At 48.3% G+C, this 26,331-nt stretch overlaps 1 protein-coding gene across 1 annotated transcript in view; it reads right to left on the bottom strand.

Moving 5' to 3' along the window:
- ANGEL1 (angel homolog 1) overlaps positions 1–26,331 on the bottom strand; it is a 74,937-nt gene that overhangs the window by 38,389 nt on the left and 10,217 nt on the right. The window lies entirely within an intron of this gene.

Genomic DNA, 26,331 nt, shown 5'->3' on the forward strand with positions numbered 1-26,331 from the left:
GCTTTTTTAAGCACGGTGGCAGCATTTGTCCCTGTACTGGCACTTTGGGGATGAATTGAGGTGGGTGCTGAGGGGGGACAGGCGGAGAATAGAACATGAATTGCTCGTCTGATCCCACACCTGTGAAATGGTGCAGAAGGAAATGTGTTAGCTGCCATAAATTAAGGCTGCTCTGAGACTCATCGAACATACCTCAGGAATTCAGCCTGCCAACACAAAATTGGACAGTGCAGAAAGCTGGTGAAACAGGATCGCTGCATATTCTGTGTGCTGGGAGAGTGATACAGCCAGGTGACATCACCAGCTCTCTCCAGTGGTAGAAAGCAAATAACTACTATTAAGTAACGTGTAAAACTCAGCATGCACACTACAGTATCTAATGTGTTAGCTACTTTAAATGAACATGTAGATCTCTTGCAGTGAACATCATCTTTCTGTAACAGATGTTACCCAGCAGAAGGAGGTCCCATTCAGACCGATTTCCCGGGTGCCGCGGCAACACCTATGAAAAGACAGCACTGCATTAAAAGAAAAAGACATTGCTAGTCATAATTTTTGAGAATCTCATATATATATGCACATATATAACACAGCTAATGTTATATGCAGAGCTATTTCAGCTTGTTCATGTCTATATGAACTGGCCGAGAGCTTTTTAGGATTTGCTTTCAAAGGAGAAGCCTCATACGCTGCAGAAGTGATAATGGCTGTCGTCTTTTAAGCACTGGTTGTCGTCTTTATTGCAGTGGCCTCCCATTCATATAATGGTACACCAAAGGTGTTCTGCATGAATCAGTGGACACATGCCTTGTTCAAAGGAGTGTCCTGCAGCTGTGCACAAAATCCAGCATCACGAGATTGGGAGCATGCTATGCACAACACATAACACACTGGACAGTACCGGACAGTACTGAGAAGCTTACATTCCCTGTCTATTCACTGAGTAAATCCTCACCTGCATAAATCACAACAACTTTACCAAATCTGAAGAGATGATGGAGTGAAAGTTTGCAATAACAGAATTTATTCTTTTCAGTGTGAGACAGAGGCTTTGGGTCATTTGACTGATGCTAATTGTTTTAGCCAGGCACTGGAAAAGACACAGGTCAGAATGGATCTCAGTTCTTGCAGATGTAAGCTATAGTTGTTCTTTTCCTGTTCGGTAGCTGATTCCTTATCAGATAATACGTAGTTCCTTTCCCCAGAGAACCCAGCAAACAGACTGCATTCTGAATTTGGCCCACAGAAGCATTCAGTCAACTCATAGTTCACTCCTTGCCACTACTTTCCTGCAGGCTGCTGAGATGCCAGCAGGACACAGTCTGCAGGCTGGGCAGATTGCCCCGGTGGCCTTCTCTGTGCCCTCACTTCTCACTTGCTTCACTGATGTGATAGCTGCACAGCTTTCTGGGGACCGATGTATTCCCAGCCCCGGGGAGAGGGGTGGATCTGATCGTGTCATGGAAGAACATGGAAATAATGTCCTGCCAAATACACAAACTGAGTGTGTCAATTCCCTGATGTCTATGCCTGCATTTGTTGTCACAAGATAAACTAAGTGTTCATATAATGGAGGTCTACAGGGTATGGTCCCCATGAGGGCCTGAGACTACGTCCAGCCATGAACTTCAGGGAAGATCAAGCCATTGTGACTGTCCTCTTTGCCAGTGGTTCCTTCCCACCCATCTTTGTGTAGCCGGTGTGGGAGCGCCAGTGACTCTGAGTACACACGTGCTGAGAAGTCTGAGCTGGGGAGCTGGGACCAGAGCATAGCACGGCTTTACAGCCCATAGCACAGCCTCAGACCCTGGGGCCTGGCCCCACTGTGAGGCAAGGGTGGTGTTCACGGCACCACTGCTTTTCTCGGGGTGCCAGCACGGGAGGACCGTGCACCTTTGTCCATTTCCACCGAGCAGAGGGCGCTGTGCTCTCAGAAGTGGGTCCCAGCACATTCCTGGGATGGAGGCGAACCACTGGAAGGAAAAGTCCTGCACATACACACCCTAGGAGACAAAAAAAGGACCACGCTCAAGCCAAACTGTGCACTGCTAAAAAGGTTTTCTGAACCCCTTGAAAATGCAGCTTGTGAGGGTGCGGGAGGCCCCACCAGCGACAGCCGGGCATGGCTCAGGCTGGAAGGCCACGTCCCAGCACGGCCACGTCCCGGCAGGCCCAGTGACCCAACAGGCCTGCTGTGTGACAGGCCCGCTGCCTCTGCAGGGCCGCTGCTCCGCCACGGTACCCACCAGGCACGGCCCGACCCCTGGCAGCGCAGCCCCACCGCCGTGGTGGAAAAGCCACAAGTGGAGCTGCTCTCTGGGAGGTGGAGACAGACACAGGCGGAGTCAGATCGCAAATTCTTGAACCTTTAACATCCTTTCTGTAATTTGAAACATACTTGTTCCCATTCCAGAGCTCCCTCTCTCTCTCTCTCTCTTTTTTTTTTTAATTAAATTCCTTCCTTGAGACTGTGGAAGTACGTTCGGAAAATAAATAAATAAATAAATAAAAAGAGAGACAGGGAGAAAGAAAGGAAGAAAGGAAAGAAGGAAAAAAGCAAGGCCACTACTTATCAGAGGCTCCACAACAGAACGGAAACGTGAGAGCACAGCCCTCCCAGCACAACTGCTGGCGGGCTCAGATTTCTGTGGCTGGGTCACGGCTGCGGCAGCTGGCCCTGCCTGCAACCAGGCAAACCAGCCCTGCCTCCTCCACAAACAGCATTTACCTCCTCCTGCTTCACCAGGCCTTGGTGTTCAGAGCGGAAGGAGCCGTTAGCAAAGAGCACTGATTTCTGCCTGGTCACCCTCAGGAGGCGATTCCCGTCCCGCGGCCTTCCCAGCCAGCCTCAGCCCTTCCAGCTGTCCTGGTTTGTTTGGGAGAAGAGGGAGCACGTCGCTCTGCTTCAAGTCCCCCAGCTACAAACACTCAATCTGACTGCTTCCACAAGAGCAGCCGGCAGACAGTTCCCATGTTTAGGATGGAGTGCGCACATATGGAGAGGAAAGCTGAACTGACGTGTGCTCAGCAAGGCTTTGCATGCCACTAATCCCCCCAGCATCACACCATGCTTTCTTGCATCAGCCAGGCCCTGGCTGCCTGCTTCTTTCCCCCTGGGCAAACCACAGCAGGTGACTCTGATGGTGCAGCAGGGCTTTGTTTGTTTTGTGTAAGGAAGCAACAATTACCCATGACACCAAATGACACCCGGGTCAGAAGCGTCCCGAGGCTCCTGCCCTGCAGCGCCTGTGGCAGTGCTGTTGCTATGCTGGTGCAAGGCCGGGCAGAACTGCAGCCAGGCTGTTGGGCAGGCAATGGGAGCCTGTACTCCACTGCCATCCGTGCAGGGACTCACCCCTGCTCTTTCAAACTGGAAAAACAAGGGTGAGGAGAGAAGCTTTCATGTTTCACTGCCATTATCATAGGTCTGTGTTAATGCAGCATCATGCTGTTTACATGTGTATGCATATGGATGGGTGTGAGTAACGCTTAGGGAAGGCATGAGGTTTTCTAGGAGAGAGTCAAGTAGGCACATGTGCATCACTTGAGGCAGCTGAATGCCTGCCGGGCCAGGAGGCACCTCTGTGCATAGGGGAGAAGCCACCTGGAGGGAAGGGCAGGGACTGAGCACAGGACACAGCCTCACCTGCTGTGCTCCTCCCTGTTACAGATGCTGCCCTGTGTGGCTGGAGCATTTCTGTTTCTTCAGGTTTACATCCTGAGGAAGAGCAGGACTCTTGGGAAATCAGACATGGGGTAGATACATTCATCTTTTTGGAAGGGGAAGTGTGACATTTTAGGGTTTACCCCATAACCAAGTCAGGCCTTTCAGCCACATGGCCCTCGTAGGAAGGCTGCTAGGTTATGCCCACCAGAGAAATGCTCCTTAACCCAGCTCCTTACAGTACAAGTCACTCTGCAGATTGGCAGGAGGCACAGCAAAGCCCATGTGTGCTTAAATATTTCACGTCACGCAGCACATGTTATTCTGGCTGCCTGCAACACTGCAGCATTTGGGCTCCCTCTCTCTGAGGAGATGAAGCATCCTGATAGCTTAGCTGTGTTTATCCAGACACCCTCAAGATGGTCTTTGTCTCTGAAGCCAGAGATTTGGAGCTCCCAGCATCATCCCATCTTTTGAATGTTGCCCTCACATGGGAGCCATCCTGCTCAGGGCATCCCCATCTTCTCTCTGTGTCCATCTTTTTCACTCGGCCTATGCTCTGCCTTTTAGACAATGCAACTGTAGCATGGTGTCCTATTTATAACATCTCTATCGCTTTTTGGAATAGAAGCCTTCAGTTCAAAACCAAATGCTCTAAAATTCTTTTTCCAGACATCTTGAATACTAAAGAGTGCTCTATTCTTAGGCACCTGTTGGCAGCTGTCCCCTTCTCTAGACTGTCATGCAAGCCCAGTTGGAGCTGTTATGAGACAAAATTTTGGTTAAGCACATATTATGCTAAGTTAATGACTTCTGGGGTGTTACCAGCTTCCTAGAGATACAACATGTGACTGACTAGGCTAGATGACAGACTAACAAGTTCATTTTCCTGGTCAAATTTATAAGAGCAAGTTTCTCCTGCATATTTTTGCAGTAAACCCTGTCTTACAGGTGTCCAAATCTGTTCCTTCTAGCTTTTCTTCAATTGCAGTCCCATATACTTAATTCATGCCCAAATAGCTGAAACAAAATTACTGAGTCCCCTCCAAGCCAAAGGTTTCTGGATGAGGACATCTGGACTTCTTGAGGTCATTGTTCGATGGGCTAATTCTGTAGATTGGACTCCTATCCTGATGCAAATGGCATGTTAAGAAGTAATAGAGAAAATCAAGATTGTCAATTCACCAGCAAAGAAAACGTCCCAGCCCATGTCCTTCCTCTGCTTCTTTCCTTTACTCATCACAAGTCCTGAGCACCATTTGTGCACCTTTGCAGAGCTCATGACCTAAAGCAAGCAGCATGCCAAAGGCACGTGGGCCAGAGACAGTCTTCAGCTTGTTGTCTTTGCAATGAGGAGCATCTCTAAAGGGATATTAAGTGCTCACAAAGGTAGCTGAAAATTCTCCATATGCAGGGAAATCTCTGTGAGATACTAAGCTAAGAAAGACATCCTATCCATCTCACCATACTGCAGGGACAAGTGGTATTTGGGCCACAGGCTAAGAGCTCCTTAGCTGTTCAAAACAGGGACTTTCATGTCTTCTAGAGTGAAGGAAAGTAGGAGAAGTTTTACCATCTTTTCTGCTACATCAGATCCTGGTTCAATGGCTGGGACAGGCACATGCCAATACCTGCAGGCAGAAAGAAATCTTCTGTCTTATAAATAGCAGCTTGTACCCAACTGCCCTTTCTTTCCCTCTTGGGCTGGTTATTCGTTGCTGAGATGAGTTTGAGGATGGGTTGAGGACAGTTGGAGACAACAGCCCACAGATGCAGGCGGCAAAGAGGAAAGCACAAACAGTACTTGGAAGAAGAGAGCTGTGACTGCTACTGTTGAAAGAAGTTTTCAGGGGTTGAGAGGAGAAACATAACAGACTGGATGGACTCGCAGAAGTACCAGGAGATGGACGGGTGCAAACATATGCTCTCCAATGACTTTACTCTCTGAGAAAAGCAGCACGCACTGCTTCATATGGGGTGAGTTTGGAGACTGCTTTAGTAGCCTCATCTTCTCTACTAACCTTTAGCAATTGGATGCTATTGAAGGAATAAAACATGTAGGTAGACTTGAAATAAGGAGGAGACTCCTGCACTCAGTGTGACCTCTAACTGCTTGTACCAGACACAGCCTGCAACTGTTCCAGGTTTGAGAAGCCCAGAGGAAGACAGCCTCCTGTATCCCTGCACAGAATGGAAGCAGGGTGGTCTCTGGATGACGGCAGAGTGCAGGGAGACAGGGATGCCTGAACGCCAGCCTCCCTTATGACACTAAATCACAAGGAAACATTCTCTCTCTCTAGTCTGTTTCACCCTCTGATTTTTTTCCCCCTTTAGAAAATGGTGCAAATAAAGATGAGCTGCCTCATAGCTTGTGGATGTCTGTACTATAGACTGTATAGCATTCCTGGGAGAGAAGTAAAAAAGTGTAAAGCACTAATCTCAGTGTTTGCAAGGACTTGTGGCCATGCCAGAAAAAGGTGTGATGTGGAGTCCTGCTCGATTTCCATTCCCCAGCCTGTTCCCCTAGGCTTTGACTTCTGCTAATCCCAGTCTTGGGGCTAGAAGAAAGCAAGACCAACAGTTCAGTTTGCTCTGACAGGACTGAGCCCTGCTTGAAAATATGAGGAAACCTCCTGAGTCAGCAGCTCACTTGCTCCTACTCTTGGAATAGCTGAGATTCCCGGACACAGTAACTTGACTCTGCTCCTGGCTCAGCACAGCCACTAGCTGAAAGGCAAAATAAAATCCCCTCCTGGCCCATTAACGAGGCCTATTCTGGGTTCAGGAGAAACCAGTCTGACTGATGAACTCCTCTGGCTCAGGGGCTCTGGCTGGGGCTGGGAGTGTTCTTCTTTCCTTATTCAGCAGACAGGAGGATGTTAATGGAGAGCATATGGGAGGGGAGGGAGTACTGTGGATAGTGCTGGAGGAGTGCCAGGCTGAATCAAAGCCCCAAGAAGCCTATTCTCCATCCGGGCAACACTAAAACAGGCCATGGAGAAATGAGAAGTCCAGCTGTGGTATGGAGGAGTTGGGAAAAAAGCTCTCTGCCTTCCCCAGACTTTTTACTCCCACTCCAATGGGACAGTGGTGCAGTCCCGTAGGCACGGTGTTCACAGTACAGGCCTTTCTGGGGAAAAGTGTACCTCAGCCAGGCACCCCATCCTGAGAGTCCTGCTGGAGACTTCAGGGAAGCAAAAACTGCCTCTGTGTTTGCAAAGGGCCATCTAATTTATGGTGCTATAGAAATGATGAATTACAACAGCGCTACAAGCTGGAAAAAATGTGTTAACTCCTCCAGTCCATCTCCTGAGCTGATGCAGGACTGTTGACTCTCACATATTTCCTCAGTTTCTGTCTGGACATGTTTTGAACAAGCAAGCAACTGAGGTTCCCACATTTTTCACTTCTTAATTCTGTTTTTAAAATAAAGCTCAATGTGATGAATGCAGTATGGGCTACTCAGCTGCTTGGATATGTCAAGCAGGACGGAACGGGGTGCCTTAAAGGGAGTCCACATCTGCGTTACCTTAAAGATAAAATGGAGGACTGGCTAGTGAAGACTTGATCACGCCTTGAACTAAGATGCTGCCCATGAAGTGGGAGGACAGTTGAAGCAGGTGCTGTAAAATTCAGCACGTCCTTTTTGGCTCCTGACTATCTGTTAACATAGCCCTGACTGCGGCAAATCTGGGGCATCCATGGTGCTTGGCCTTGCATCATCCACTAGAGCTTAATTAACTAAGGAGCCTGGCTTGTTTAGCCTAGCAAAGGGGGATATAATTGCTATCTATAAATAAATACTTCAGGAGGTGAACACATGGGGAGGAGGAAAGAGCTATTCAAAGATAAAGGACAATGCTGGCATAAGAACAAATGGGTATAGACTAGCCATGCATACATTTGGACTGAGGTTTGTCAGGTTTCTAATGCTCAGAGCACTGGAGCTCTGTGAAGGTCTCCCAGTGGGTTTAGTGAGGCCAAAAACAACGCTGGCTTTAAGAATCAGACACATTTACTCCAATGATTGTAAGATATGGCTGCCTGTGTGAGCAATGGGCTGGACAAGGAGCCCAGAAGGAATGTCCTGACGTTCTCTGGGCTGCAGTAAGTTCAGGATAAGTTTTGGCTAACCAGCTGCAGGGCCCACCTGGAGCAAAGTGGGGGGGAACTGGAACACTAATAAAACCTGAGAAACTTAAACTGTGTCTTCACTGCATAGTGGGCAGATTATGAATTCAGGTAAAACTGGACCCTAGAAACTAACCCCTCTCTAGTGACCATGCTGGCTGGTTTTGTTTAGGTTTACGGAGCTGGAGGAGATTACCAACAACAGTCAGGAAAAGAGTCTGTGACTATTTTGCATGAATAAAAAAGAAAAGAATTGACAATTGGTTTTCCTGTGAGTGGGTTGAGCCTGGGAAGCCCACAGTTCTGTTCTGCCATCCTCTGAGGCAAAAAGATCTCACGAGCCAGGAAACCTTCAGCTATGAGAATGTCTCGTCATGTTCTCCAGTGGAATAACAGCTCAGTCTGACCTCAGGCTGAGCCCAATACTGCTTTGCACACAGCAGTCCTTCTCTATAAAGTCAGTGCCAAACAGACAGTGGGTGTCTTTCCCCATGGCTGTCCTGCAAAAGAGCTGGATTAAGAGAGACCTTGATCCTTGACTAAGGCATGCCAGAGAGGCAAATATCCAAACCTTAGCTGCCTTATCCAACTAGAAGCCATAACAATACATCACACGCTCCGGTTTACACCACCATAACCAAGATAATGGACCTTATATGAGAGAAAGATCTGTTGTAATATAGCTCTTCATTTCATCCTACTCCTGCTGGGAGACGAGGGATGAGGGGCAGATTGCAGAGACGAATCAGCTATACAAGTGGCACAGATCTCCCTTGCATTGGGGGAGTTTTCCTGTGGGAATCTCCTGCCTGTTTGAGTTCTCTCTATGCTCCATAAGCACCGCAAAGCAAATTTAGCAGAGACCAGAGAATCCATCTTAAAATGCCTTAGGGGGGACAGAGAATAGGGTATAAATGGAACTGCAGTGATGTCTCTTCTAATTCTTGTAACCTGTCACCCAGCTACGGCAGTGATAGGTGCTTTAGAAATCCACAGACAGACTGAATGTGATTTGATCACATTAGCGATGGCCCATGCATCAGGAGATTCAGGGGTGTGCAGAAAAGCATTAAAATAAAGGTGGTTGTACTTCCAAATCTCTTTTGTCTGAGAAGAGGATATCTCCTAAGGCTGGCTTTACTCCTGACATTTCTCATTCTCTGCATTTTCTCACATATCAGAAATACAACATGAAATGCCTTGTCTTGCTGTTTCCATAACTCTGCAGTCATTCTCAGCAGGAATCTGAGACAGAGAGGGTGGGAGGTGATAGGCTGAGTCGGGTCTGAAATATGGTTCCTTGCATTGGAAGGACGTAGATGAGGATTCTGTTTAAGTCATAAGTTCAGGTCTTCGTGATGTGGCTGAAAGGTGGTGGCTGTTACAGGGCTCCCCTGAAACCACCTGCAGGGTTTCCATCCAACTCCTAGCTAACTCCATGCTGTAGCCTAGGAAGCTGAGAACTGCATGAATGAAAGCAATGCCAATGGGGAGCAGCACACATGGGAAGTCTGTCCTGTCACTACTTGCATTTTCCTGGTGTGTGAAGCTCAGACATTTTTCATCCACCAGGTCTACAGTTTTGGCCTGGTAACCTTCATCAAGTTGAATCAACTTTAAAAAATGGGAGAGAAGATGAGGGAAAAAAAATTGATTTTACTTTGAGGGGGAATTTTTGCTCTTTTTTGGGGGGGGGGGAAGGAAGGGAGATGAAAGCCAACAGTTTTTTCCCTTTGACCTCCCAAAAACGAAGAGAATTTATGGGTAATTTTCATGTTTTTAACTGACATTCTAATTTTCTTCACAAAAACACTTCAAACATAGAGAACCTCAATAAATCTCAAAAGCACACAGTTAAAAGTGTTCACACAGGCCATAAAATTGTAACTCTGGATTTGTACGATTCATGCTTATGGTCAGTCTTGTCAAGCTTTAAAGAATCTCTCACTTCAGCCATCTCAAAAAGGCAGTAAATCTAGATTATGTATTGAAAGTGGTCAGGGATCCTGGGTATTTGTACCAACAAAATGCCAAAATATTTTCCTGACATGCTCCATTTTTTACATTCTTTTACTAGCAGTTAATTTTTTTATGTATGTGTATGTATATATATTTCTGTTGACAGTTATATTTAGGCTATTCTTAGCTTGCAAATGGCTAGGCCTCCTCCAGTCAAAACAAGAGGCCGAACAATTTCACACACACAGTACCCTGGGCAGAAGACAGTGGAAAACACAGATAATGTGCGTGGCCTGGGCTGAATATAGTTAGGGCTACACCTTTTGGAGCTCTGGAACTGCCGTGCACAATTTCTGATTCAGTGGGGGGATGCTGCTGAAGAGCCTGTGCTGGTCTTCAGTGTCTCCACACAGGGCTCGAGGTTGTGGCACTCTGCAATGAAGGGGGTGACTCAAGAGGGAATATTTCTTCTGCATCAGAAGCACTTTAAAGCAGCCTGGGGGAGCATGCAGCTAAAAGTGTAAACTGAAGCCTCTGAGGGATGTCCACCATATTAAGCAGTTAAGAGAGATCTAAATCAGCCCTAGTTCCAAAAGCAATATAGTCGCATTCATGGAGCTCTCTCACTGGACTACTTACCCTCTCTTTTAAATGGATGCACCTAACATTGCTACATTTCTTTCCTGACCCAAATCAGCTCTCCCATCCAATCTGAGCAACTTTTCTGCTTGGTGCCGTATGAGTGTCACCAGTAGCTCTCTCCACTGAGAAGGTGCCAGGAGTACGTTTTGTGGTGCATGGAAGATTTATATGTAATTAACTAACTCATACCAAACTCACTCAGCATAAAGGATAGTGGGAGCATTCTCCATGAACCCAGGTCCAGTCCCAGGCACTTGACAACCTCAGACCAGGCAGAGGATCCTGATGCTGTTATAAACAGGGCCCTGATCCCCTGACCTGGTGCTCCACCTACCCTGCCCATGGCCAGGATCCCATTTCAGCCCACAGAGCATCAGTCCCTTCACCAGAGATGCCACAGGACACCAGTCTCCAGCTGCCATAGCCTTGCCCTGCCTGCCCACCCACAATCTATTACTATCCATATGGAGGTGCCCAAAGCCTGGGGTGCCTCTAGCTGCCCAGCTCCTGGCTGGGTGGTGGGAAGGGCTCTCCCTTCCCCATGCTCCCCTTGGCCCCTATATCCCAGCCTTCAGGGAGACATCAGCCCACACAATGCCCTGACACTGACTTCTCTACACTCAGTAGCTGTTTCCCAGTACTTTTCTATAAGTCAGGATGTTGAGAATGAAGGATAAGCTCCAAAACAGCCATCTAATGCCACTCCCTACTACCTTGGAAACCAAAAATAATTTAATCATAACTGTGGTCTCCCTCCTCCTCAGAGCCCAGATTAGGTACTCAAAGACATAATAAAATGTCAGACACATACTTAAGTCTTGGATAAAGAAAAACTGTTTTGGTATGTGAAAGATCAGCTTTTCTTTCACCCCCACCAGGAAGGTTTGGCCTTATTGTACTGCCCACAGTCCTCTGAATGGCTTCACTTCCCCCTTTCTCTCCTTCTGGAAGAATCAATACATGTCTTCCTTGCTATAAGGAGGACACCGTGAACCAGTCTTCCTTCAAACTGTTTCTCAGATTGCCTTTTGCCATGAGGTCTCTATTAATTAGGTGCCGACTTGTGATTTAAAGACAGTAAAGTCACTGAGGTTTCTGACTTCCCATATTTTGCAAAAAACCTGACGTAGCAAGTGAGACAAACTCAAAGAAACTATATTTCTATGTTCATTCCTCCAGGTGAGATACTGTAGCTACTGATGACTTTACACTTTATTCCACAACCCAGGGAACAGTTTATGTACCAAGAGATTTTGGAAAGAGAAAAACAACAACAACACTTATTCAGATATTAGGCATCGTTAGACGCCTGGTTTTCCCACAGGCAGACCATTATGGCACTGTGGGTAACGCTGTCAGCCCTTCCTCACTTTTCTTCTTTGTTTGCTCACTTAAACCCAAGTTGCTGAAATGAATCAGCAGATCAGACAGCAGATGACAACGGAGGTGCCTTCACCAAGAAAAGGAGGTTTATGGCCAGGACTGCTCAGCAGAAGCTGCACTAGTGAGATATTAGGAGGGATTCAGATTTGCCCTGTAGATCCTCCCATACCATGCTGGGCTGTGGAAGATCATTTATCTTCGCCAGACAAATCTAGGGGGACATGCTTCTCACCTAATATTATACCAAGCAGTGACACAGATGGAAGACAACCAACAGTACTCAAAACCTACAGTATCACAGAAATGGTTGAGTAACATGGTTGAGTAAATGGTTGAGTATTGTGTGCTACTGACCCTGACAAGAAGTCAAGTCCAAGGGCAGAAGTTTACTCCAGGATCTCTTAAGTGATAAAGTAACACCAACAGTGGCAGACATGTCCTGTTCAGATGCAGCCTTTTCTGCTTCTCACGGCACTTCTGGGTACCATTAAAAATGAATCCATAGTGTAACAATGGTATGAAATGCAAGGATACTTGTAAGAGATCTGTTTTTACTTTCTGGCCATAGGCATACAATCTGGGTTAATGTAGATGGCACATACAGACATGTGGAAGATTCCATTATTTCCAGCTGTTCCTCATTACCATTTGCTTTCAGTAATTTCAAGGAACACTGTAGTTGCCCTTTCCAAGTCTCTGTCAGGCTTTCTTCCAGACAGAGGGATTCAGGTGGCTTTAGTTGTTCCATTGTTTTTTTTCCAAAGAAATTTGAGTTCTTTCAATACAGTGTAATAAGGGCATTGTGTCCCCAGGAGGGACTAATTCTCATTTCCTAGCCCAATGTTTGAAGTAGGTAAGTTACCAAAACAATTCTGTAATCTGTGGCTACCGTTGTACACTGAAAATGGCATTCTTAGGGCGAAGTTAAGATATGAACCCCTATTTACAATGGAAGTTCAGTGAAGTCAAGATTGGTTTGTCCCACATGAAGGGCAGTAGGGCTCCAGTAATACCACTACAGCAGGACGAGTGCCATAGGCACTCCCTTTCAATCACAAGCATCCAGATAAAGAAGAGAGGCACTGGTGCCTTCAAATGCCCAAGGAGACTGGGGACCATCTCCTCCTACTGAACACTCAGCCACTGCATGGCCAGCCATCTTGCTCCATGTCACATTCAGAAATCCCCATTTGCCAAGTAAGAAGGAACAAAAGTGTTGAGCAAAAGATCTAATTTCCCAGTGTCTATGGGGAAATCAACAGACAATGAGAAACAACATAAAAAACATATACATGAAAGCCTGTTTTTTAAATCCAGTTGACAGTCATTTTCAGTGGAATCTGGCCAGCTCTAGCCAGTATTTAATTCAAAAATTCCTCAGGAATGAAGGTCTTTTGCAGGCCAGCTTTATTTGGCTGGGCTCGGGCTTTGCTTTTTCCCACATCCCGCCTGCTCAAGTTAGAGGTTGATGGCACACAGCCTGATTCCTCTGCCTTTTCCTGTGACGGATGCATCCAGCCACTATCACCTCCTTTCTAAATTGTCTGCTAAAATGGCTGCAGGCAACAGAAGCTGGAAAGAGAAAAAGAAGGAAAAGAATAATCTGCTCTGCCTTTTGAGAGCAGAGCAAAAAACTACCTGATGGGCGATGCCATAAGGAGTCATAAAGGAGACAAGTACAGTCCAGCATGGGCTATGTATGGTCCCATGGCAGAAGCAGCTCTCCTGAGTGATACCTTATGGGTTCACAGTGCTGCAGTGAGAGGCTTTATCACACAGCACATAACAGCAGCAACATGTTTGCTGCTTGCACTAGACATTGAAAATGAAAATAATGCCATACCTAAAGAACCTTTTCCAAGCACTGACCATGGCTGCTCAGGTTGTTGGTCTCTACCCTCTAAGACATGCAGTTGAGGTAGGGACACTTAAGATACTCTGGCTTTACAAATGAGGGAGATAAAAACTAGTCCTGCTAAAACGTTCAGTAAAGCATACAGCAGGCAGAGAACACACAGCAGGCAGATGAGGCTGAGGTATTCCAGTGTGAAGCCCTTTGTATGACAGTAGTCAAGCAAAGGAGCCCAAACAGCCCATAAGCAAATAAGGATCCCTCCTGCACTGCACCTCTCTCCTGCATCCCACACGCTCCCCTCCTTTCTCCTTGTACATCCAGCCCTGAGCCTACACAATCCAAGGCGCTGGCTCTTGCTGGCTCTGCAGCCTGGGCGGGGGGGACAACTGCTGCTGTAGCTCCAGATGTGCTTTGTCTCTTCTTTGAAAGTGTTTCTCAGAAAAACAAAAAGCTGCGTTGCTATGGAGACCATACCTCTGGCACTGATGCACCCAGCGGGCGGCAGCAGCTGCTGGCTGCCAGGGCAGCGGGGCTGGGCGCAGGGCTGGCTGCTGGCACACCCTGCCAGAGGGCCAAGGGATGAAAGCTTTGGACTCACAGATGTGGGGATTTTATTCCTGAAAAGGCACTGTCAAGTCAGACTGAGGTGGGTTTGGAGGCAAGTAAAAGTTGTACGAAACCCTGAGAGTCTGCAAACAAAGCTGGTAGTGTCTTGTAGGGTGAAAACATTTTCTGACGTTTTAATTATTGTACTTGCACAGCTAATACTAGGAATAGTGGAGGAACTAAGAAAGATCTTTTTGCAGAAGCAGAAGTTCTTTTCCAGGAAAGCAGTGGAAATGCCATCTTTTGAATCATTTAGAAGTTACAGCTGCACTTCATAAAGGAAACGATGCTCTGCCGGTCCCCCGGAGACACGTGGAATGAGACCAATTAGGGCTCCTCCAGCTTTAAATACTAGCACTGTGCAAAGACAGACTTCATCCTTATTATCTTTGAAAGTGAAAACGAATAGGGTATGTCCCAGCTGAATTAAAATCAGGGCTCACATTATGTAAAAAGCCAGAGAAGATGATCTGCTTTGTCCCTAAAATCTCTGACAACATGAGCACGGGGTTACCGGATCGAGTGGGAATGTCCGCTTGTGAAATCTGTTCCTAGCAGCGCCCACCTGGTGAAGCCTCAGAGGACAGAATGCCGGCAACCCAGCTGGCCACGGACATGCTGCAGGATGCAATGACAGAAAATTTCTCGGACCCAGAACATGAAACTTCTAGATGTGCTCGCAAGAGCCCTGGGAAAGGTCTGGACTGCTGCCCACTCTCTTCTGCATTTTTTTCCCCAAAGCTGTTCAGCTTCATTGCTGCTCAAGAAACTGAGAACGGCTGTTGACAGGAAGAAGCCCTATTAGCAGAGACACCCTCCTGGAGGTGGTAGGGAACAGACATTAGGCTGCTGTCTAACTTGTGCACCAGTCCAGCTGGCCAGGGCTTATTTCTCCTGACATCTGCTTTCTGAGGTACCGCCATCCATATCAGATTACATCAAAAGCCATTTTGCCACCAGGCTGCATTGCTTCCTGGGACGTGCATCGCTGCGGGGGGCCCACCATACCCCACACAACATCCTGGGGAGACGACATCCACCCCAACACAGGGGCCGGGGAGCTACGGCAACTGCCATGGAGATATTCTGCATTTGGCTGGTTAAAATGAAACAAACTCATCATTTGCTACTGCTGGAACAGACACGCAGTCGCTGGTGACATTTGCTCTGAAGCTGTCTAATCTGACAGTGTTCCTCCCACTGGGGTTCAGACATGGGTGTCTGATGGGTCACACCTACTTGGAGGACAGTGAGGCAGCAGATGCTGCAGGAGGGGGTGCTGTGAGGGCAGTGGGGCAAGATCCCACAGACAGGGCTGCAGGAGGCACATGGCGTAGCCAGAAGACACCTTGTTTATAAAAATGAAATTCCTTTCCTGGCCCTGAAAGAACGCATGGCCCTATTTGAGAATTGTGCTATTAATTTGTATTTCAATTTGAGCAATTTCATTTTGCTTCCTAAATTTTTCTTATCACACGTGGTTGGATGCATCATGCTGCTACTTCAGATGTTACACAGCATTGCAGTGCTCTGTTAAATAACTTCCTCCTTCCTTGACAGAAATAGCTACATTTCAATAACAAGTGAAAAGATCCTAGTATTTATAGTTTCTTGAGCTTCAAGATGGGATCACCGAGACACAGAAACAGAAATCTATGGTTCAATTTTGCTGCCTTGGGAAGCAGCAGTTAACAGAGAGGAGCACCCAACGTGGCCAGTTCAGCCACTCCATCGGCACCTGCCAAGAAAAGAAGACCTCTGCCCAGCCAGCAGCTCCTCAGCCCTTTCCTCTGCTCTTCACTCAGGCAGAATCTTGGAGCCTGAAGGAGATTGGATACTTCATGAGCACTGCTGTAAGCTGTGTTTCAGCCTCCGTGACTGAATATAGGGTCATTTTGGACATTCATCAGCCTGCCGAAGTACCCCTTCATCAGGGACTGTAGCAGAGGCATGGAGACCAGACAGTGGAGTCAGAGCCGCAGGCAGGGCACTGGGAGGGAGCTACTGCAGGCAGGAGCACTTGAGAGGTGGCTCCCAGCAAGGTGAGCAGCATGCTGGCTCAGCTGGGGGCTGGCTGAGCTCAGGGGTGCTGTGGGAGGGCTGAGCCCCTCTCCAGCTCTCACTTTCCTGAATAGCATCACAGGTTTAAAGCGGGAGCACTGGAGAAAGCACATCCTTGCTTAATCATACATGGAAATAAAGAAACGTCTGCAGTAACGTGGGGAGTCAAGAGAGAGGAGGTGAAAAGAAGGAGGGAGATAGGAAAAGAGGGAGGGAAGGTGAAGATGGCAGGGGATCCTTTCCAGCCCTGCTTACAAGGTGCTGGATAATTCATAGCTCTTGTTTACACTGCTGCAGACCACATCACAGACATTCCCGGCTAATGGCTTCCATCTGGAGTGGCCATGTGCTGCCCAGCCTCCCCTCACAGGCCGGCTCCCTGCCAGCAGAGCAGGGCCTCCCCACAGTCCTTCCTACCCCACCCCACACCGCTGTCATGGGGGAGGGGTTGCGGGGAGGAGAGCTCTATGCCAGGTTTGCATGACCTAGGCTGAGGGGGTTGGGATATCCGTCAGACATGGAAAGCCCCGTGAGTGCGGGGCCCACAGGATGTGTGGGGAATGTGGGGCAGGGATACCCAGCTGCCACGCAAAAGCCCAGCCAGAGCAGCACTTGAGCGTCTGCACATCACGCCTCCCAGCACTCGGGTTTGGGAAGGTTTGCTGGCCAGGGCACAGTGCCAGGCATGAGCTGCCTTTCCTGCATCTCTACAGTGCCTGGGCCTGAGGAGCCCCGCGGTGCTCACAGCACAGGAAAGGCACCTGCTTGGCTTGAAAGTACCCACCATGTCTGGCTGGGTCAGTGCTAAGCTGGGCTTCATGGGCCCTGCTGCATCCAGCAGGATCTGAGCCCAAATTCTCAGGTGTCTTTGCACTGTAGCTCCTCACCTTCACGGCTCCAGGAGCGTGGTCCTCAAACAGACACACTGGCTCTGCACAGGGCTGGTTTGCCAGGATTCCAAGATCGGAAGCCATTCCAATGCACTATGCAGCACAAAGCCACGTCCCGCCTCGCTTGGCTCTCTGCATCTGCAGCAAGACAGAGCTGGGGGCTGCAGAACCACAGCAGCAAGAGTGCTGGAGGGCAAAGGTGTGCCAGGGGAGCAGGGAAGCCAGAGGAGACAGTAGCAAAGAAAGACTGCTGCAGAGCTGGATACATTCCATCCAGTAGATCCAGCCCTCCATTAGCCCAGAAGACAGCAAATGAGGCCTAAAACCTGAATGCAGACTGTCATGACTGCGCGGAAAATTCAGCAAAGCTGGATTCAAACCCAGGCTACCGAGGCAGCTGAAGCTAATTTATTCCTCTGAGAGTCCAGCTAGGTGCTAGAGGTGTGGTCACAGGTTAAAGGCAGAGGCGGTGAGAGGTCAGCCCCGCATCCTGCTCCTTTTGTTTCCACTGCTGCCTCTCCCGCAGCCCCGCTCAGCCGCACTACAGCTCCCAGCATCTGTCAAGTCTCATCTGTGTGGAAGTCCAATGAGAGGCGGGCGGGGAGCTGGGACAGGAGCGAAGCGGATCCCTGGGCCGTGACGAGCAGCTGAGATTCCCCCCCGCACCCCGTGCGGGTTGCCCTGTCATAAATCATCGTTTGTCAAATTCAATAAGCGTCTCTCACACAAAAAATGACGCTATCTCCTGGGAGCCCCAAGTGCCTGAAATTCTGCACAGATGTGGAGAAATCAAAATACGAAGGAAGGGGGGAGGGTGGGAAGGGAGGAAGAGGGAGGACAGATTTTGCATGGCAGAAAGGCAATTTTTGCCTGTGCTCTGCTCCCTCCCCGTCTCCTCACCCGAGCACGCCGCCTTCCTGGGAACACCGCAGACCCAGCCACGGGCACGTGTTCTGCATCTCCCAGAAGGAGGAAGGAGGCTGTGTGTGCAGTGCTGAACATCTGCCCGCTGTGGTGGCCCTGCGCCTGCCACAGAAAGCCCTGCGTGAGCCCAGGGCAAGAGCAGGGGGGCGGCGCTGGGAACACCTCCTGCTTGGGCTGCAGCAGCTCAGGGGGACTTCTCAGGAGAAGCTGTGCTCCAGCTGCCCCACTGCCCGCCTGCAGCACGAAGCTCAAGTCAGGGTTTGGCTGCTGGGAGGCTGTGGAGCCGGGGGTTCGGCCGGGAAACCCCACGGCCTGTGGGAATGCACTGCTGGCAGTGCCGAGTCAGGAATGAGCATGGCTGTAAAGGAGAAAAGGCCAAGTGCGTGCTGCTGTGTGCACTGAAGCTTAAAGCAGGCTCCAGTTATGCACGCACAGGTTGCGCTGCACAGCACCAGTGCCTAAAATGCTATGTATAAATAGGGATATATGCAAATACCTGCAACAACCATTTTGTCTTCCCCTTGAGACCACAGTACCTATCTCCAAAATGTAAGATAGGAGCCTCCAGAGACGCTCTGTGTGCTGAGCAGGTGCCCTGGAGATGCAGCCTGTGCCACGCTGTCAGGGGCAGCCAGGCTGAGCCCCACACATAGTACCCTGCACCCCAGCCCTGCTATGGGGGATTCCTAAAGGCCTGACCAAGCTGGGCCAGCCTGCTGGGGCTGTGCAAGATACAGGGATTTGCAGGGTCGGCGTGCTGCTCTGAGACTAGCAGGGCCCCATGCAAGTGGGGGCTGCCCTCGTGCTGTGTGGATCTGTGCAGCCACACATACCCCTGCTGTCAGCGAACCACTGTGGATGCACCCCTAACCACCTACTGCTATTTGGACCGTCCATGATACGTATGTTACAGAGCAGCCATTTTAGAAGCAGTGCAAAGCTTCCTGAAGCCTTTACAGAAGCTGTTTTGAATCTCTCCAGCAGCTAAACCGTGCAGAGGTTTGCTGCATTTGCTAAAGCTGCAGAGGACCAGTGTGAAAATACATTAAAATTCCAAATAAGTATTAAAAAGATCTTCAGTAGATAAATATACCCTGACTTTGAAGGTCAGAGTATTGATCCATTGAAGGCTAGAAGCAAGTACTCTGAGCTGCACTTGTGATCTTCCCCTTGTGTTATTATCATTATTGGCATTGTTGTTGCGGCAGCGACACCTCAAGGACCCGCTCAGGACCCAGACGCCGCTGTGCTGGGGCACTGAATTCAAATGAGGTGACATGTGATGAGCATCCTCTAATGCGAAACAAACCCAGCCTCAGTGTGACAAAAGAAGCACAGAACAGCCTTGCAAGATGAGCTCCGTGCTGCGGCAGTCATGCAGCTTCCACAGCCCATGTGCCATGGTTTAGGGTCTCTGTCCTGGAGCACGATCCTTCTAGAGCTGGCGGGTCGGTTTGCCCTGTGCTGTCACCCTGCACACCCAGGCAACCGCTCAGCGTATACTCAGCTCACCGCACAGTGTGGTGTCCTGCTGCATTCACACTGCACCAGTGTTGTGCTTCCTTCCTTAGGGCTGAGGCTGCAGGCAAGCATGATTCTGTCTGAGTGTAACGTGGCAGCCCTGATGTCAGCTTTGTGTCTGGGTTTCTGGTAGCTGGGTTTGCGCAGAGGCAGCACGAGCTCCTTGGAAGTGGGTGACCATTTGGGCAGATGCCCATGGGCTGCATTTCTCTAGCAGCAGTGGTTAACCTGGATTCACCCAGGGAAAGGGAGCTTGTGTGTACCTTGTTCTGCAAATGCACTCCACAAATCCAGCTCAGATAGTATGCCCGGGGAAAAGGACGGAAGTCAGACTGCTGTATTACACAGGTCACTTACTTCAGACATGGAAATGATTATCAGAAAGTGAGGTGGGGGCAGGTAATCTTACAGAAATAAATCAGCTCTCTCACCCATCGTAATTTCTTGGCAATAGCTTTCCAGAAGGATAAAGTTGTCGTTTTTTCACTCTTAAGGAGATATCCAACAGTAAGACTGTAGTGATTCAGGTCTGAATCCTGCCTATCTGCAGTCTTAGTCAGGTAAATTCTGCTCGGTGAGAGAAGAAAATATTCCTCTTTAGACTGCTCTCCCAAGGAAAGAAAGCTGATGTGATTATGCTACCTGCACGCCTCTCTCCCTTGATACCTTTTTAACCCTGTGATGAGCTGCAGCCCAATCTGCAGCATTTGCAGGCAGTGAAATCTCAGACAAAATCTCAGGCAATGCATTTTACGAAAAGGAATGTCTGGATAAACCAATGTAGCCCACATTAGCGCGTGCACAGAGAGGCAGGAGGGCGGACACCAGCAGTGGTGCCCAGACAGCACACAGGCCTGCAGTTTCATGCCCAAATGGGGTGTAGTAGAGATGTACAGGTCACAAGGACACTGCACAGTTTCAGGATAAGGATGTGAGTCTGTAGGAGATCAAGCAGCACTGGTTGGTAGAACATCCTCTTTGTCAGTAGCACCCATTCAAAGCTGCATGAGTGCGTGAGAAGGCAGAGGGATTCCTCAGTAAGACTGAACGCTACGTCCCTGAGTGCCCAGAGCTCTGGGAATTAGTGGAGGAAGGGAGGGGAGAGGAAAAGAGGTAACGTAAATGTTTTTAGCACATGGTTCCACAATTGGTGAACATGACAGTAATATAATACAGGTACCCACGTATCTGCTCGTACCTCACATTGCTGCTAAACCTCTGGGGTGCTGGTAGTAGAAGTTCACAAAAACAAACCAAAGGTCACGATGCTGACAGGGTATCTTTATTGCTAGACAGCTCCCCGACCCACCCATGATAAATTAAGGCCCTTATTCCCGCTTAACCCATAACCTTTGTAGTAGACCCCGGAGGTCACCCACTTCAAGTTTTCCAGCCTGAGGATGGGGGCAGGTAAGGGATCCACATTCACAGGTCCCTCCTCTCCTATCCGACGCACAGATCAGTTCAGATGGCCGCGGCTGCAACCCCACAGCACAGGCACACCACAGACTCGCACAACCACACGGCAGCAGAGATAAAGCTCATAGTTTACATGCGACACGTGTTCCCTCCTGGTGAGGCCCCCTCCCCCCCGGTGCTTTACACATTATATAAGAATTTTATTCCATCGTATGCTTTGAGGAAGGCGGCATTTTGCCAGATCTCAAAATGGCCTCATTTATCACCTAAATCCCTTATGAAAGCTAGGGAATAAGGTTTGTAAAACATCCCAGATTAATGAGGCTGCATCTACATCTTAATAGCTTTTGTGTGTGCATGCTACTTCCACACACGTTTGTGCTCAGTGTGTTTCTGTGGCTCACGGACTCTGCTTGCCCCTCTTACCTGCTCCGTCCGTGTGTGAGCTCGTGTTCCTCTCTAATTCTGTTTGTGTGTGTTGCCTATGCACAGCACATAAAGTCTCCTTCTGAGACTGTGTTTATGCCACAAGCAAGTGAAATCCTCCTTGTGAATATCTGCGGTTCTGTAGACGTGATCTGTGCACAGCATCTATTTATGCCACAGTTTTGATATGAGGATCGGCTGGTACGCTTGTCTGCGAATTAAAGTCACCGCTTCAGAGCTGGCTCCTTAGGCAACAGAGGCCTATATTTCATCCCCGTGCTGGGGGAATTTCATTTTGCTGCCATATATAAGAATTCTGGTGAAGTAATTAACGGGAGCCTCCAGAGGCCGGGTTATGAAAACAAGGCTCCACGTGCCTGTTCCAGAGGAACCCTGTACTCCTCGCAAACTCCTCCAGGCAAGGAAGATATTGCAGCTGCAAAGAGGAACAACGCAGGGCAGGGAATGGCAAGCACCAAGGTCAGTTTCTCAGTCCTTGAAAACAGCTTTAGCAGAAAGCTGAAAAACACAGCAAATTAGAAACCTGGGTTCCAGATGGGATCACGAAAGAAAAGGGCATCAGTTCCACCTATGGTGATTAATTTTTAAATTGTATACCAGAAAGCATTTGACCTATATCAGTCTAGTGGCTCTGATAATTTACTATCTGGGACACAGGGAATACCTGGAAATTCCCCTCAGTTTCCCCTATGGTTCTTTCCTATCTGCTTCTCCTTGGATTTCTTTCTTCTTTCTGCATCCAGTTCTCCTTCCATCCCTCTGACAAGGAACTGCTGCCGCTCCATTCCTCCCCTCTCCCTCCCCCTGTCTGCTGTCAGCCATTTCACTTGGCTTTTTCAGCTCTTGCATTCACCAGAGCTGAATTCAGTGACAGCCCCTTGGCAATTTCCCTTTGCTGGTGACTCAGGTAATTAGATCTGGTGCCTTGGGGAGCTGCCAGGCATGATGTCACGGCTCTGCAGAAAAAATACCCTATGTAATTGCTCGATACACTAGCTAATGTCTCATCCTGGTGGAAGGAGGAACCCCGAGTCTGGGGATTGCCAAGATTTCAGAGACTCGGGATTCTGTGGTCGAGGTGAATAAAGAATTATCTTCATTTCTTGCTTACACAGGCTCTTGCTTGTTTACTACATGCTCATTAACTGCCTCCTAAGCAGTTAGTCTGAGTGTTCATAATAAATACCACAGCCGCTTGATGAAAAGGGAAGGACTCTGAACGCTGCATTAGACAAAAGAAAACAGGAGTGAAACATCAATCTAGCACAAGAACGAACAGCTCTGTGTGAGATGGTGTAACCCCGCATCAGGATTATTCTGCCCTTTTAAGACATTTGCCTACTAGCGTTTGAATGCATCTGGATAGTTCAGTTCTTCCAGGATTGCAGGAAGACCTCGCTCTGTTCCTAGCTGCAAGCAGCAGATCTGGAGGACAGGCCAGAGATCAGGAGGGGTCAGAGTTAGTCTCAGGGTAGACATCAGAGTGTATCTGAAACCCATTAAGTGAAGCAGCAAGATGAGAATGAGCTAATGTATGATTCTTGCTAATGCACTAATAAAATGGAACTTAAGATTTCTAGCTCGTCCCTGTGCTGCCCCATCTTGCTTGGAAAAGAAGCTCCCTGGAGTTTAGTATTCAGAAGAAATTGACTGTTCCAAGTTCTGCTTTTCAGATGTTTTATGTTGATCTTCCTTCTTTTGCAGACGTAAGGAGTCCAGCCAGCAAGGATCTGGCAGGGTGAGATGTTTGGGCCTCAGCTCTCTTCCCACAGTTCATCTGCAAAGCAAACGCTGAATCCATTGCTAGAGGTACTGATTGCTTTGCCAAGAGGAGGGGATGGGAGTATGAAAATTCAGAAAGGAAACCTTTGATTGCCTTCACTGCCTGAAACCTTTTCCCCAAGCAAAACAGGGCCTGGATGTAACAAAGTACCTGCAAATGCCTCAAAAGACCTCACAAGAAAATCGAAGTGTAGTGTCACATATGACCTACTCTGAAATTCCAAGATGAACAGATGGGTTTGCTGCAATAGCACTTCTGTCCTTTCTGCTACTGCAGCTGAAGGCTTGTTGAATAACCTGGAAAACTCAGCAAGTTCTCAGGAAAAATCAATCATTTTTAGATAGGTCACATACTCCAGAGAGAAGAGATCAGTCTTTACTTGCCACCATGCTCTATCCAATTCAGCAGATGATAATAACCATACCTCTGGGCTGGTTCTCACACAAGCACAAATACCCCATTTCTGAGATCTCTGTTGAAGCTGTTTGCTTAGGCAGGTCACCAAAAGCTGGGTTAGCTCTCTTGCTCTATTCTCTAACGCCCCTGCATGTCTACTCCTGCCTCTCCAGGCCGTCCCCTGGCCTCCTGGGACCTCACTGAAGGAATGCAGTTTCCATCTTTGCTGCTTTAGTCCAACCCCTCCAAAGGGACTGTTTTAGTTTCCCCTTTAGACCTGAGCAGTATTTAGGTTGTTCTGGGTGGCCTGGATTCTGACAGAGACTGGAATAAAGGCTAGGAGGGTTCAGCTGCCCTTTTTCCAGACTCCTACCTCCTCACAGTCTGCTTCCCAATGGCATTCTGGTATAAGGGGTTCTGAATAGTATTGCAGCCGCAGAAGCCTTCCAGGATGATGGTACAGCACCACTCCTAGTGAAAGTCTTAGAGATCTTGCTGGGGAGAAGAGGCCACAGCTATCTCTAGCCTCTCTTTAGGACCCCAGCTATCCACACTGTCTTTAGCTGGCTTGTCCCAGACACTCCGCTCAGCCCTCAGCGGCACAGCCGGTTAAGGATACCATTCAGCTACCTAGCAGGCCAGGTCAGAGCCTTTCCAGTTTGTGAGGGACAAGTAATGACCTTAGGATGATTTTTAAAAGGAAAAAGAGGAGAGGGAAAAGGCAAAGAATCCACCCATTCTCGGTGCAGCTAGCATTTTCATGATTTCTGTTGTTAGGGAAACAAGATGTAAAGGGAGAAGCAACTTGCTCGGCTTCTGTCTGTCCGTTATGTCTGCACAGGGCACTCATGCCATCTCCATCAACATTGCCAGGACTGACATACAACTTTCCCTGGTTGTGCACGCAGAAGCCGTACATGTACATGTGTGATTTATGTCATGATAAATGAATCCATACTGTTTTATACTCTCAGATTTCTTCCTTGGCTCTCCTGAGATGTTCAGGTTAGTCATTCATATTTTAAGATATCTCTTGCTTCTGATTTCTCTCCCTGAAATCTCCAGTCAACCAATAGCAGCTGTGTATGGATATAAGCACTTGGAAGTAAAAGTACTGCATGAATAATTCATATATTTATCTGTGTAGAAAATACTGCTATGTCGTGACAAGGCAGCAGCAGAGCAGAGCAGTGTGGACACCTCTTTGTGGGGCTGGTGCAAGTACTGAGAACAGCAGAGCCCACAGGAGAACACAAGCTGTTCCCAATGGAAGGAGCGGATCCAAATGCAGCCTGGCCAATCGCCCTCAAAATCATCTTAGGGGCCTTTAGTCTGCCAGTCTGAAGGTAGGATCAGTACATAGAAGGGGGCACAGAGATCAAACTATCAGATAGCCAAAGAAACAACCTGACTACATGCTTAGCCCTAGGGCAAAGAACAATTGCAGCAGCTGACTGCCTCGGCAAGCCCAGAGATCAAAGAATGAAGCATTATTAATTACTGCCATTATAATCATTAGCATAGTACCCAGTAGTCCTGGTCATGGACCAGTACCTCGCCGTCTTAGCCAGTGTGCAAACACAGATGAAAAGAATGGGCCCTGCCCAGGGAACGCGGAGTTTAAATATTAAACATCAGATGGCAACAATGGGAATGGGGGGAACAAAGAAGCAAGTGTGTCACAGGCAGAGGAAAGCTGCTCAGGAATCCAGACCTGTAATGGCTGTGTATCACCGAGGTAGCCACTGAATTATCTGGCAACAGCCAGGTTTGTTTAAATACCTTTACAGTGTACTGCAGGCACCCTGCAGTGTCCTTGCTACGCTTCCCAGCATGTGTTGTCTGCCATGACCCTGCCCAGGCCAGCTGAGACCACACAACTTCTCTCCCTTGGCTGAGGTAAAGCATATTATTTGTTCTCAGTGTAGTTCCCATTGCAGTTCCCATTGTTCCTATGTTCCAAAAGTCACATCATACCTGGCATTACTTGCTTTCCAAGGAACGATCAAAGGCTAAATAAACTAGAAAATTAGAAATTGGAACAGTTCAGTTAGAAGAGATCTGCAAAGATCAAGTCCAAGTGCTTGATCAGTTTAAGACCAACCAAAAGTTTAAACAAATTACTGAGGATGTTATCCAAATGCCTCATGAACTCTGACAGGCATGGGACATCAACCACCTCTCTAGGAAGCCTCTTCCAGTGCTTGACCACCTTCACGGTAAAGAAATTTTTCCTAATATCCAGACTGATGCAGCTTTGTGCCACCCCCACACATCCTGCCATGGGTTCCCAGGGAGAACTCTACACATCCTCTGGTGGCTCCAGGACTGCTCTGATGCTCCCCTGCAGAGCTGGAGGTGAAAAAAGCTGTTTCTGTCCCTGCTCTGTGGCCACCAGACATCTCTCACTGACACTTAACTTTGCAGGGATCTGAAGGATGATATTCCTCTGCATCAGAACAAGTTGCCCCTGTGTCACTTCTCTGTCTTCCATGAGCAACAATATCCACTCTATTTTTAAAATAACATGTTCTTCTAAATTTTTCTAGCCAATGTTATGGTCTAAAATGGTCTTATTTTTGATCTTCTACTATATCCCCAAGAAGAGCTTACAAAGTTTCAGGCATCGTTTAATCTAACTTCCCTGCCT

The sequence above is a fragment of the Gallus gallus genome, chromosome 5, assembly GCF_016699485.2.
Source record: "Gallus gallus isolate bGalGal1 chromosome 5, bGalGal1.mat.broiler.GRCg7b, whole genome shotgun sequence".
In the NCBI taxonomy this organism is placed as follows: domain Eukaryota; kingdom Metazoa; phylum Chordata; class Aves; order Galliformes; family Phasianidae; genus Gallus; species Gallus gallus.